The 12494-nt window shown below is 38.5% G+C and overlaps 1 protein-coding gene across 4 annotated transcripts in view; it reads left to right on the top strand.

The window, feature by feature from the left end:
- daam1a (dishevelled associated activator of morphogenesis 1a) overlaps positions 1-12494 on the top strand; it is a 57526-nt gene that overhangs the window by 100 nt on the left and 44932 nt on the right. The window contains exon 1 of one of the 4 annotated variants that reach the window (XM_084393945.1): positions 11573-11909. The exons of 2 other annotated variants lie outside the window; for them this stretch is intronic. The gene's annotated coding sequence lies outside the window, so the exon portion shown is untranslated. Of the gene's footprint in view, positions 1-11572; positions 11910-12494 lie in introns of those variants that run through there. One more of the 4 variants, XM_084393942.1, reaches the window with a different exon arrangement.

Below are 12494 nucleotides of genomic sequence, written 5' to 3'. Positions count from 1 at the left end.
AGTTCTCAATCTCGGACGTCAAACTGACAGCTACATGAGACGTTCAGAAAAACAAATAGTGTAAATACAGCCGACTTTGGACTTCTTTTTAAAGTGATTTGTCTTTAAAGGGTGGGACATACATGCGAAATCGGCGGTTCAATGGACGAGTGATTCTCGTCAGATTTATAAAACAAATGAAACGCGTTTGTTTCCAGTTTCAATACATTTGTTTGCATTCAAACGCTACCTGTTTGTAATTATTTTACTTCTTTGATCTAGTTCTCTTTAGAAACTGCACTTTATACAGTGTTTATCTCACTAACTAATGACAGTTTGATATATGTTGCCATTTAAAACTCCTTTACACGCAAGATTTACTTGAGAGTTTAATTCAGACAGTAACGGTAGTTGTTACTGTTTTGCCAGCTGTTTTTTTGCTACTTTTCTTGAAGGACAAAGGAAAGTTAATGATTAATCAAATGGAAATCTACTTTTCATACACTGCAGTAGAAATGTTGGTATCAGAAAGTTTCTTTTGATGCGAGTTGTGTTTTGATAATGAAATGTTTTACGAAGTAACGTTACGATGAAATGTTTTACGAAGTAAAACTCCACAGATAAAATATTTACACTGTAAAAAAATGTTGCTGCCTTAAATTTTTAAGTACAGTCAACTTGGATGTTTAAGTCATTTCAACTTAGGCTAGCCTATACTTTAAACTGATTTAAAAATTAGACGAATCTTGCATAACTTATAAAAAAGGTGTAAATTGCTTAGGCTAACTTATTTTGATGAGTTAAAGCAATGTAAAAACGTTGTCATAACTTATTGATCATATACTATTTGAGAAAGATATTGTTAATTCACAACACAGCAGAATTGTTGCTACGCTAATTTATGGTCTGGACAGAGTAGGCATTGGTTTTTAGCACATTTGTTGTAGTTTTTCCTGTATAAGCTTTGATATGTTGTTGTGACTTGTATAAGGTCAAAAATTAGGCTGTTCTTTTGAATAAGATCCGATCTATGAAAACTGAGTTTTTGTGGCATTTTAGTCTGTTAGATTTGAGGTCATGTAATATGTTTGTGCTAGACAAAATGAACATTTAGTAGACTTCTTTTCCAAAATATTGATCATATCCAATTTTTTTGTCCTCTCCCTGATTCCACCTGCCAGTAGCTACTACATCCCTTCAATATGTCCATCACAAACTGGCAAAAGACTGCTTGTCAAGGGTCTTTCGCATTACATGCAGTAGCTTTACCAAAAAGATCTTGGGGACTGATAGGCTCTGTTTTCTGATTATTTGGATGAATAGGCCTAAAATAATGCGCCTGGGACTTTTTCTCCTTTGTCATTACTTTGACACAAAGTGGGATGATTATGTCTGCACGCGATCCACCTCGGCATTTTGAATTATTGCAATAGCAAGCAGTTATAGCGTTCTTCTGTGATCAAGCTCACAAGCACAGACTTGCAGTGACAATGTAAGCATTAAAGCAAAGAGTCTGATGCGACCGAAATTGCTGCTCGCTCATGGATGTAATGCAGGTTCGTTCACATCGAAAATCATTGCCACATTCCTTTACATCCGCGACTGCTCATCCAGGGCCGTCTGACCTTATTAATTTGTTGCACCGTGCAGTGTTCAGCGTCTCTCGTTTAGTCACATCTCTAGTACTTAACATGCTGGGCGATAAGCCAAATCCCTCCAGCAGAGCCCAGAATTCCTGCCTGCAGTCCCGGCATTTCGTCTTTTTTTTTTTTTTGGGGGGGGGAGAGGGTTGATGGTTTATGTGAAGGGTGTGTGTGCTTGTTCATGGTTGCGCACAGCAACAAGAGTTTGTTTTGTCCTAATTGAGGAGGTTGGTAGAGATGCTGACATTAGACGTGTGGGAGATGTCTTTAATTACAGATGTGGGGTCACATTGAGACATCTTCACTATCTCAAGGCTAGAGAATGTCAAAATAGTGCCAAGATATGATACCGGGACTTCTTTCAGAGTGCAACCGATACCAGACGAAAGACTCCACCCTCCTGTGGGCTCTTCCTATGAGCTAATCTGGTTAAGTAGTTTTTTTTTAGGTTTTAAGTGTTATGTGTAGTTTCTGTGTCTCTTGAATACGTAATGTGTGATGCAATATGTTGCAAATAGAAAGATATATGTGTAATTTTGTGGGATTTGGAGCTGGTTTACTTTTGCTGTGCAAGTGTGCATACTGAATTGAAAGTAAGAGAAGGACAAGTTGGTTTGGATAGTCATGTCTCGTAATCACATTCTCGTGTTTCTTTGATAAGATAGAGAAATTGTAATCTAGTTTCAAGTTTAAAGACAACACTCAAAGCCTTCTGCTGTATCCATGGCCACAGAGATGTCTTTAAAGCACTGTGAGGGATGACATTCTTGACATTTGACATTCTTAGTTCACATCTACAGTAGATAACTTTAAAAGATAGAATGATAAATCTGTCGAAAACATGCTGTCGGGTCATATTTCACCTCAAAATCAAAGGAAAAAGGTATTTTATTTAAAGAAAATATATCTTATTTTTAGGACCACTGTTTGCATTGTGACCTGCAAAACCTGCCAAAAAATATTTTTCTTAAAAATATTATATAATATAATATATATGTATATTATAATTGAATATATCCATGATGTTCAATGTTCTAATTACAATTTTTACAATACAATGATTACAATATTTTAATTAATTAATTAATTAAATTAATAAAGAAATTGAGCTTAATTGTCAATGTCACAATGGAAAAAATGCAATAATATCATTTTATTATAGTTAGTTATAGTACAAAAGATAATGAAAATAATAATAGTAATAATAATAGAATAAAATAAAATAAAAATTATGCAATCGTTAAATAATGACAATGTAAAAAAAATGATAATAAGGCAAAGAGTAGTTGGATACCACAATCAAAAGGTATAAAACAGTGTCACGTCACTGTAATGAACAACATAAACACATTTTGACATATGTAATGGTACCTAAGGATCAAACAAAACAATAGCGTATAGAGAGGTGTGTGAAAAAGTAACAATAACAATGTAAATCCCATTACTCCACAGGACGTATTTATGGCAGAGAAATACGGTTTACCAGACATAAGACAATTTGCGAGAACCTCTAATTGAATATTTAATCTTTTCCAAGTGTAGGTATAACATCAAATCCTAAAAGCCAATGCGATGCTTTAGGCGGGTTTCTAGATTTCCAATCTAATAAAACCAAAAATTGAGCCAATAAGGATGTAGAGGCAATAATGTTTAGTTGTCTTTGAGTCAGACTCGATTCATCGCCCAGGGTACCAAACATAGCAAATTCAGCACATGGCTTCTGTTGTACTTAACACACTTTAGAAAGTGTATTAAATATGGTTGACCAGTAAACAGTAAGTGTGGCATCTTATACAGGTCTTTTCAAAAATAGTATTAAAAGAAGCAGCAGTCCGTTTTCTGCTTAGGTGCATGCGGTGCAAAACCTTGAACTCTATTAAACTCAATAAGGAGGAACGAGAGGTTCTACCATTCAGTTTCTCTTTTAATCTTTTTTTATTTTATTTTTTTATGGTGGCATGCTTTGATGGTGCCAGCCTCTTCTTCATCAGGTTGTATTTGAATTGTACTGCACTGCACAAGCCTGCAGAAGGAGTCGTGTGAGTGTGTGTGTGTGTGTGTGTGTGTGTGTGTGTGTGTGTTGATGTGCCTCAGGGTTTGTGTGCCTCGGATAAAGGAGGTGTTCTGGGAGGCCTATCCCAGCTCTGTCCAGTGTAGTGGAACAAAAGCCCAGTGTAGCTGTTTAAATTTGCCATTCTCTCCTGGATAAAGCTCGGACAATGCTCTGATCTCATGTTATTCATATTACGGTCTTGCTTGGCACCCCAGTGCTCCAAAAAGCACTGCACCTCTAACCACCCAAATGTAGGAGGCTCTTAGCATGGGCAGGGGACACAAAAACCATTGAGCTGATCTGAGCTGATCTGAGCTACCATTGAGCTGATCTGTCCTTCTACAGGTTTCTGTAGTATCCATCATTGCCACAGCCCATGGCATCCTGTTGCAACACATAACTGACGCAAGAGCCCAAGTGGCATTCCTTAAGGGAGATCAGCTAAAGGTTTGCTTCTTTGACTCCTCTTTAGGTGATGATACACAGGGCAACTTTTTGAGCAATGTTGCCGAGCGATGTTGCTTGGGCACTTTCCCATTGAAAATGGGCAATACATTTCTATCTGGATAATTTAGATCGGTCGTGGGCCCTGTGTCTCATCTGGTTGCCCGTTGACGGCAACATTGCTCAAAAAGTTGTCCTGTGTATCATCACCTTTAGTTAACACCATTCTACTTTGACAGTGCAATTGTGTTTGACTGGTATTCATGAAGGCTTCTTGCTGTATAAGTATTCCCAGATACAGTATCTAGATTTTACGCTTGACAGTGGGTGGAAACGTGCCAGTTTAGATAAACAAAATCCAAAGCCATTTCCAAATGAGGTAAAAATTACAAGAGTCGATCTAATGTTTACGCGGGACAGGTGTGGAACATATGCTGTATGCGTTTTCAAGGCATGTAATATCTCATTATTTTATACAATCCAAGCCAAGCCATGAAAACATTCAAAGCATTTAGCCTTTGCAACCAATTAGTCATTCAACATTGATTTTTATCCGAAGCCAGGCGGTTTTCAAACTTGTTGATGCCACAAACCCTCAAATATGATGATTCCCTTCAGACCCCCTAAAATATAGCCTGCAGCTTTATATTTTTATGTATAAAGGCCCATTGATACCATTTTTTTTATTTTAGATTATTTTAATTTTATTTTTAATCCTCTTTGGAAGCAGCTGAAAGTGAGAGATATTTTTCTTTTCTTTTTCTCTTCCTTTTCTTTTGTAAACCGTTTTGATAAGCCGAAAGTAAGTGTTTTTTTTTATTTTATTTTTATTTTTTTCTCCAGCTTGAAACCCCCTATCCTCAGTGACACATGGTGTCACATGGCGTGACAGTGCTTCTACATGGATTGGGTTTTAAATGATGGATTCACCAGATGGAGAAGGTGGTGGCCAGCAGCCATTGTCCATTGAATCCACATCAGAGGCTCATATAATTTACAGAGGCGGCAGAAACGGCGTAGCCTTGAACTCTACTTGCACCAGGAAGACAGGCCGACAATTAATACGCTTGGGGATTGAAACAAAGATGTTTTGGAGGTCATTGTATTCAAGAGCTGAGGGCACTAGCTAGCATTGCAGAACGGAATGCCTGTGACCTGCCAGCGTTAACTAAACATTTCAGTGGGCCATGAAATGTGTGCAAATGTGGGTTTAACTTAAGTGGAAATGCAAGTTCCCAACAAGACCGCTGAGGCTGAAAATGCAATCAAGTTTGAAGGTCTCTAATTGGCTCTGAATTGTTGCCGGCACATGCGGTAGGGTGTTTCCAAACAGTAGCCAGTGGCAATGTGATTCTCGGGGGGAATTTTATTGCCCTTTTTGTTACCAGGGTGAACCAGTATGCTTCTGGTTTGGCAACGACTAGAAGCCCTTCGGGCGCACATTAGAGCAATAATGGTGGGGAAAACTGACTACATTTATCCTGCGGCGTGGAAGAAAGGCCACAGAGCTCTCAGCTTCATCCCCTAGACTACGGTCAAAAGCAAGACTGTTTGTGCCACCAGTCTTGCCAGAACTATTTCTGAAAAAACGAACTATTTATTCACTTTTTGCTATATTTAATGAGGCCGATAATAGTTGCGGTCGGGTTAGGGAATGCTAGGTCATGCCTCAGACTTAATTATTTCCATGTTAGCCACCACTAGCTGTCAGACTTGATGGTTAATTGGTGCTTGTCGACACTGGCTGTCATATGCAGCTATATGTTTAAGTGCAATTCAATCACAGGTTGTTTCTTAAGGGCGAGTCTCTGAGTCGTCACACCTTGAATTCATCCGCCCGTGTATGACACACCTTTAATGGGGAAAAAAATGTCTTTCATGGACCCAAAACATTGACCGTTTTTTTCTGTTAAACATTAGACATTTAATGTAAAGAAGGGCGGGATTTATTCGAACAGAAAGCTCAGATTGTTTTGAACTGCTGTGGATTAGATTTGGTTCCTATCAAATAAAGAGGAAAGGAGGACACTGTTCCCCGATTTGGACTGACTGCTGTGTTTTCAAGATCTTTCTGGCACATTTTACTATTACAATTTTGCTTTGTTTGGACAGTGACTTGAAGAAACAGGATTTCCCCTCTTTTATGGCCACAAAAAAGGCTTTTTTTGCTGTGTAACGCGTGGGTGTGTTGCTGTGTTGATACGACTCTTGTGTAAATGAAATGAGTGATTTCTGCTGGCCTTTTGATACCCCATACTTTTTCTATGCATCCAGTTCTGATTCATTAGAGCCAGGTTTTTGTCCATTCCATCGTAAGAGGATTTTGGCCAAAGGGAAAGTCTCAATTTCTTCACTTTGTTATGGTATTTTGAAAAGAGCAGATTGTTCTGGGATAATCCGGGTGAAGGTCAGTGCTGGGTGGTGGAATAGCCCTCCGCAGATAGTGTGTGGTCATGCTATAAACACTTTCCCATAGGCCCATGGGTCTACATGATGCACATCCTGTCATCAGTTACACCCACTTCCCACACCCGTCTCTTTACCTGACAGTCTAAGGGTGTGAGAAATCCCTCAGAGAGGATTCGGCTGTATGTTCTGAATATATCTGTTTACTCGAGACACACCTTACAACCTGAAGAATCAGATCACGTTCTTTCTCCCATACTTGCGTTTGTATCTGATTTGATTAAATGATTTGCATTTTGTGCTGTACTGATTGAAGAAACAAAGTGAAAATCGTTTCACAGACGGGTGTTGAGATATGTTGAGGCGTAATTAAAAGCTGGTGCTGTAATGGACTAGGCTGTAAGCGACGGAAGTTCCCTGCTGTTTGCCTTTGATAAAAAAGACTTGGTTGACATCTTTCTTCCAATATAACTGCTCATCAGTGATTTTAATTTAGTCATAAGTAACTGAAAGTGCAAAAGTAAATGTATTTTCTGTGTAATTAGCATCATTAAACAAGAATGCATTTCTACACTTTATGGGAGCAGTCAATGTTTTATTTTATTGAAATTTTATTTTATTATTTGGCCATGCATAAAGATTTGATGCAGATATGGCAATAAAAATATAGTGAAATTACAGCACTCGCAAGGCGAGCACGCAGACATCTTTATAAAACCTAGCAATTTAAAAATCTCATGTAAGTGTTTTTGTTTTTTTGTATTTTTGCATTGCAAAAATCAACTAATTTTACATCAGTAATGAGATTTTTTTGTTAAACTGGATTTATTAAATTGTGGAAAGTAAGCGTTCAATACCAGAATGGAGCCAGACCTGGATGAAAATTTGCTGTCGATATTGGTTGTTGACATTGTCTAACACTGACTAGTTGGTTAACATTGACCAGCTGAAAAGGAAAGTTACAATGTATTTATGTTGACTTAAAGAGTTGTCTGACACTCAGGGTACATTCACACGACAATACACGATATACTTAAAATGGAGAAGTGTTTCCTTTGAGTTTTCCGCATACAGACGACATCATTGTCAAAACGATCCCCTTTCACACGGATCTGCAAAAATGACTGAAAACCTTGTGTTCTGGTGCCAGGCCATTAGATGGCGATGAAACACTATAGACTGAACACGAACACGTCATCGTCTTCAGAGATTTGCATTTTTGTTGTTTACACGGAGACAGGCACCCAAAATGCCGTTGTCGTGTAAATGAATGGCCAAAACGCATTAAAGGTGAACTAAGTAACTTTTTTACCTTAACTGAACAGCTTCGGAGTCATTGGAATGGTTATATTACTTATTTGGGGTTGAATGGTGGTCGTTTCGCACCCCCCTGGTGCCCGTGAGCGGAAAATCCGCACTTGCAACTTTGAGCCAGCGGGTCGCCGGCCGGCGCGTCAGGAAGTATCGCATTATATAACACTGATTCGTCATTCAGTTTGCATCAGACCATATCACTCAAGCGACTGATTAATCACTTATTCACGTCACTCCATTGATCTTCAACAACCAATCAGATAATGATTTTTTTATCATTATCTTTTTTGTACAAAATCATTTATTTAAATAAAAAAAAATTTAATCAAAATGTTACACACAACAATGATGTCATTGTAATATTGCTTTCTGTATTGCAATGGGTATCTCTTACATTTATTTGTAAACTAAATGTCATTTACACTGCGAAGGCACAAAACAATAATGTGTTGATTCACAAAATTTCAACCAAAGCTAAAATATGAACTTACCCAAAAAACTTTAACAGCTTTTTTTTGTTTTTGCTGCCTTGCAAGCAAGCTGTTTCCATCAGGAAATGTAATTGTAGTTGGGAGAAATATTCCAATATATAACCAAGATATGGCAGTTAGATATTCTATTCTATTCTAAAAAGTTCATCATGTTAACAAAATTGGCATATCTCAGACCTCAGATGGTAGCTGTTGTTGTGCTGATGCAGTGAAGTGAATGTATTTGTTCATGCAAAGGAGCAAAGTTCATGATCAATAATTGCTGTTGACAGACATACATCCCCATTAGCAGTACCCACACTTCCTGACGATGACCCTAACCTGACCTCTGTGACCCGTGCTCAGCACAGGAGAGGAAAGAGCCAGATGCACTCTGGTTCGTGTCCTTTAAACAGAGGAAATTTGATCTGCGCTTGGAAACCAAGGCTTTCATTATTGCTTCCAAGTGGCATTCTGGGAAAATAATGGCATTTCATATCTGAAGCAGATTGCTCAAGGCAACCAGACACTGTGTACGTGTTTTTGTGTCTGTGTACAAGAGCACAGCTGATTGGTTGATGGAGATCAATGGAGTGACGTGAATTAGTGATTAAAGGAGAACTCCGGTCAATTTTAACATTGAGCTCTTTTTTTTGTACATTTGGAGTGCTGTCAGTACAGAGAACAACGACAAAAATCGGTGTTGCCTACACCGTGTTAGCCTCTTTTTAAAATTTGAACCCCGTTGACTTCAATGGGGCAAGTTTTAAACTTGCTTTTAGCCTCTTAACATCTTTGATGTGTCATTACAAGTGCACAGGTCATGTGAGTGATTCCTTCGGAGTGAACGCGGGTGAATCTGACTGCAGTAGATGTGAAAGAAATATATTAAAAATGATGTTTAAATTCAGCCAGCGCACATACCGGTATTTACATACTGTTTTCGGTCGAAGTCCACAGTAATCGATTGTCGAGTTCACGCGCATAGGTTTAGTACCTATGATCATGCGCGTGAACTCGACAATCGATTACTGTGGACTTCGACCGAAAACAGGATGTAAATACAGGTGTAATGACAGTACAGACAGTAATGACACATCAAGGATGTTAAGAGGCTAAAAGCAGGTTTAAAACTTGCCCCATTGAAGTCAACAGGGTGCAAATTTTAAAAAGAGGATAACACGGTGTAGGCAACACCGATTTTTGCCGTTGTTCTCTGTACTGACAGCACTCCAAATGTACAAAAAATTAGCTCAATGTTAAAATTGATCGGAGTTCTCCTTTAATCAGTCGCTTGAGTGATATGGTCTGATGCAAACTGAATGATCAATCAGTGTTTATAATGTGATCAGATGTCTGCTGTCTGAGTGTCAGACAACTCTTTAAGTCAACATAAATATGTTGTAACTTGTTCGGTCTTTGAAACAACTTTCCTTTTCAGCTGGTCAATGTTAACCAATTGGTCAGTGTTAGACAATGTCAACAACCAATATCGACAGCAAATTCTCAGCCAGGTCTGGCTCCATTCTGGTATTGAACGCTTACTTTCCACAATTTAATCATATAGTTGCAGATGCCGTGCAATGTTGAATTGAACATGTTTTTGAAACTATTACTAACAAAAAAGTTGTAAGATTATTCATAGACTATGTAACTATGCAAACAGTATTTCCAGAAGTATGTATTCCATCAGACAGGATTTGCATGAAGTGCCTGAAAGCTGGGTAGTGCTTTGCTACAGAACCAAAAAATGGAAATAATCACTAACATTGCAATAAAGATGTTCTCTGACAGCTGTTCGGCTTTTTAATCGTCCTCTCCAGCTGTGTTTCTAAGCTGAAATTTTGTAAACTGGAGTTAATAGACAGAAGGCATTCACAATTCTGTGCATAATCTGCTTTAACTTGTTTACTATCTTCACTGAACCCACTTTAACAAAAGCAGGCTTTATTTGTAGGCATGAAGGGAAAGCTAGTAACGAAAACATCTTTATTTGTGAGGATGAGTACATTGTTGGCAGTGTAAACCAGTTTAATATGTTTATAAAGGGTTTAAACCGTTTTAAAAAAAAGAAAACGTGCAGTGCTTGTTCACGCTAAAACTTGCCGACACGATGTTAGTGTGTTGCTGTGTGGTTTCTAAGGTGGTTGTCTATTAGCCAGAGTCTTAAAGAGCCTCCTAGCCTTTAAGATATTCATGTTAATGGTATTGTTTTGCTCATTTTATGGCCGCTAATCGAAAATCCTAAGTCTTGCTTAGAAAAATAATAGCACAACTCCTCAGTAAACCTCATGATTTGAGGTCTTATTCATGTCCTTCACATTAATAGTTCAGTAATCGTGACAGTTGGCTTAGCTATAGTGTAATTTTAGTATTATATATAGCATTTTTTTTTTTTAGCTTTTATTTTTTATATTTAATTTTTTTAATTGATGTGCTTTTTTTTTTTTTTTTATGATGATGTCATTTATTTTTATTTTAGTTTTTGTAAATTTAGTACTTCAACATAAACTTTTTCGTTTGTTTATTTTAAAGGAGAACTCGGTAACTCTAGCGAACTCTAGTCACTTCTTCGCTGATTTTCCCTTTTGTTGTCGCATGTTTTCCCCACGAGCTCCCCCTACAGCTGTGGGGGGGCGTATATTTCACAACACGGTCGTAAAAAACTCACTTGCGGCGGCCTCCTCCCCCTCTCTACCGCTGCTCATGTGTGTTTTGTTATGATCGGAGCAAGCCAACTGTATCGTGTGGAGCTATGTCTACCGAGGTGGGTAATCTGGTAATACATCATACATGCGTGTTTGTTTATGTCGAATTGCCGTAAAGCAATTTGTGTTTCGCGCTCGTTCTCATTTTCGTTCTCGCTTCTCACGAGACTTCCAATTTCTATCTTGCCGGGACGGTAGTCCCCAAGTTGCAAGGTTGGTTTTCCGCCTGGGAACGCTGGGGGGAGCGGGGAAAGTCACCAATATCACCAGAACAGGTTGTTTAACCATCCAAATGATTTCTAGACAGTTTTATTACGTTAAAAAAGTTACCAAGTTCTCCTTTAAGTAAAAAAAAATGTAAACCGTTTTAGGTAATAATAACCAGCACTGCCTAGCACACACAATGGAGTAATTGGTTCTCTATAATTCATGTTTTTTCTCCTTTTTTGTATTCACTGTAACATCTTAGATCTCTCTTTTTCACTTTACACTTGTCAGCTCTCCCACTGGGCAGTGCAGAAAGGAGGTGTGGAATATAGCCTACAGGAAGAGGGCGGTCTCAGTTAGACCGGGAACATCTGTCTGACTGTGTGGACGGAGCACTTATTCAGACTCTGAGCTCAGGCTTACAGTTGTAGTCAGATATTATAATATTCAGACTGCTTATACTGTAAATCCAGTGGAGGCTGTGCTGTTTCAAAGAGTGCTTTTTTTGTGTTGATCTTGTGGAGTTGAGGGAGTTTCATCAGCTATTTCAGGACCAGTTCTCTGATTTAATGGTGAGAGATGTATGAGCCGCTGCGGTCTGCATGCTTCCCACACCGCAGCATTCAGGGCTGAGATCAACACAGCTCTCGCTGCCTGGATTTCACGCGACAATGTTCTCTGTGAGGTGAGCATGCTGCCTTTGATTTAGAGAAATCACTTGTGAAGTCACTTTAACAATGACGTTTTAGGGTGTTTGTTTCTGTATTTCTCAGCTAGTGTAGCTCAGTTAGAGTTTGTTGTGTGGGTTGCCATGTGACGATCCATGGATCACTGTAGATAGATAAGCTTTATGCATACTTACCCTTTGGCCCCAGGCTAGGGTTGCACCATCCATTTGTAATTTCTTACTTAAATTGGAACATAAAAGTCCACACTAGAGGCTTAGTAACTACTAGCTAGATTGTAACTTACTCAGTACTTTATTCAGTTGCACCAAAAGCATAACGTTGCTAGTAGGTTGTAAGCTCTTTGTAAAGTAATGCGTAGATTTACCTTAAACGATCCAGTAGCAGCCTTCAAATACGTGAGCAGAAGCTGTTTAAATGCTGCAGTTTATCCTTCATTCTAACTTCTTTTGCCTCACGTTACTAACAGTAAAAATAAGTTTCTGTCATGACAGCTCTTGGAGAGATTGGCATGGTAATGGATGTGGCAATGCTAATGTATTTGGTCTTGGCGGAATAGATTTGCTACGCTGCTGAGTACTGAG

The sequence above is a fragment of the Rutilus rutilus genome (assembly GCF_951802725.1).
Source record: "Rutilus rutilus genome assembly, chromosome: 21".
Taxonomy (NCBI): domain Eukaryota; kingdom Metazoa; phylum Chordata; class Actinopteri; order Cypriniformes; family Leuciscidae; genus Rutilus; species Rutilus rutilus.
This window is presented reverse-complemented; position numbering and strand designations above follow the sequence as displayed.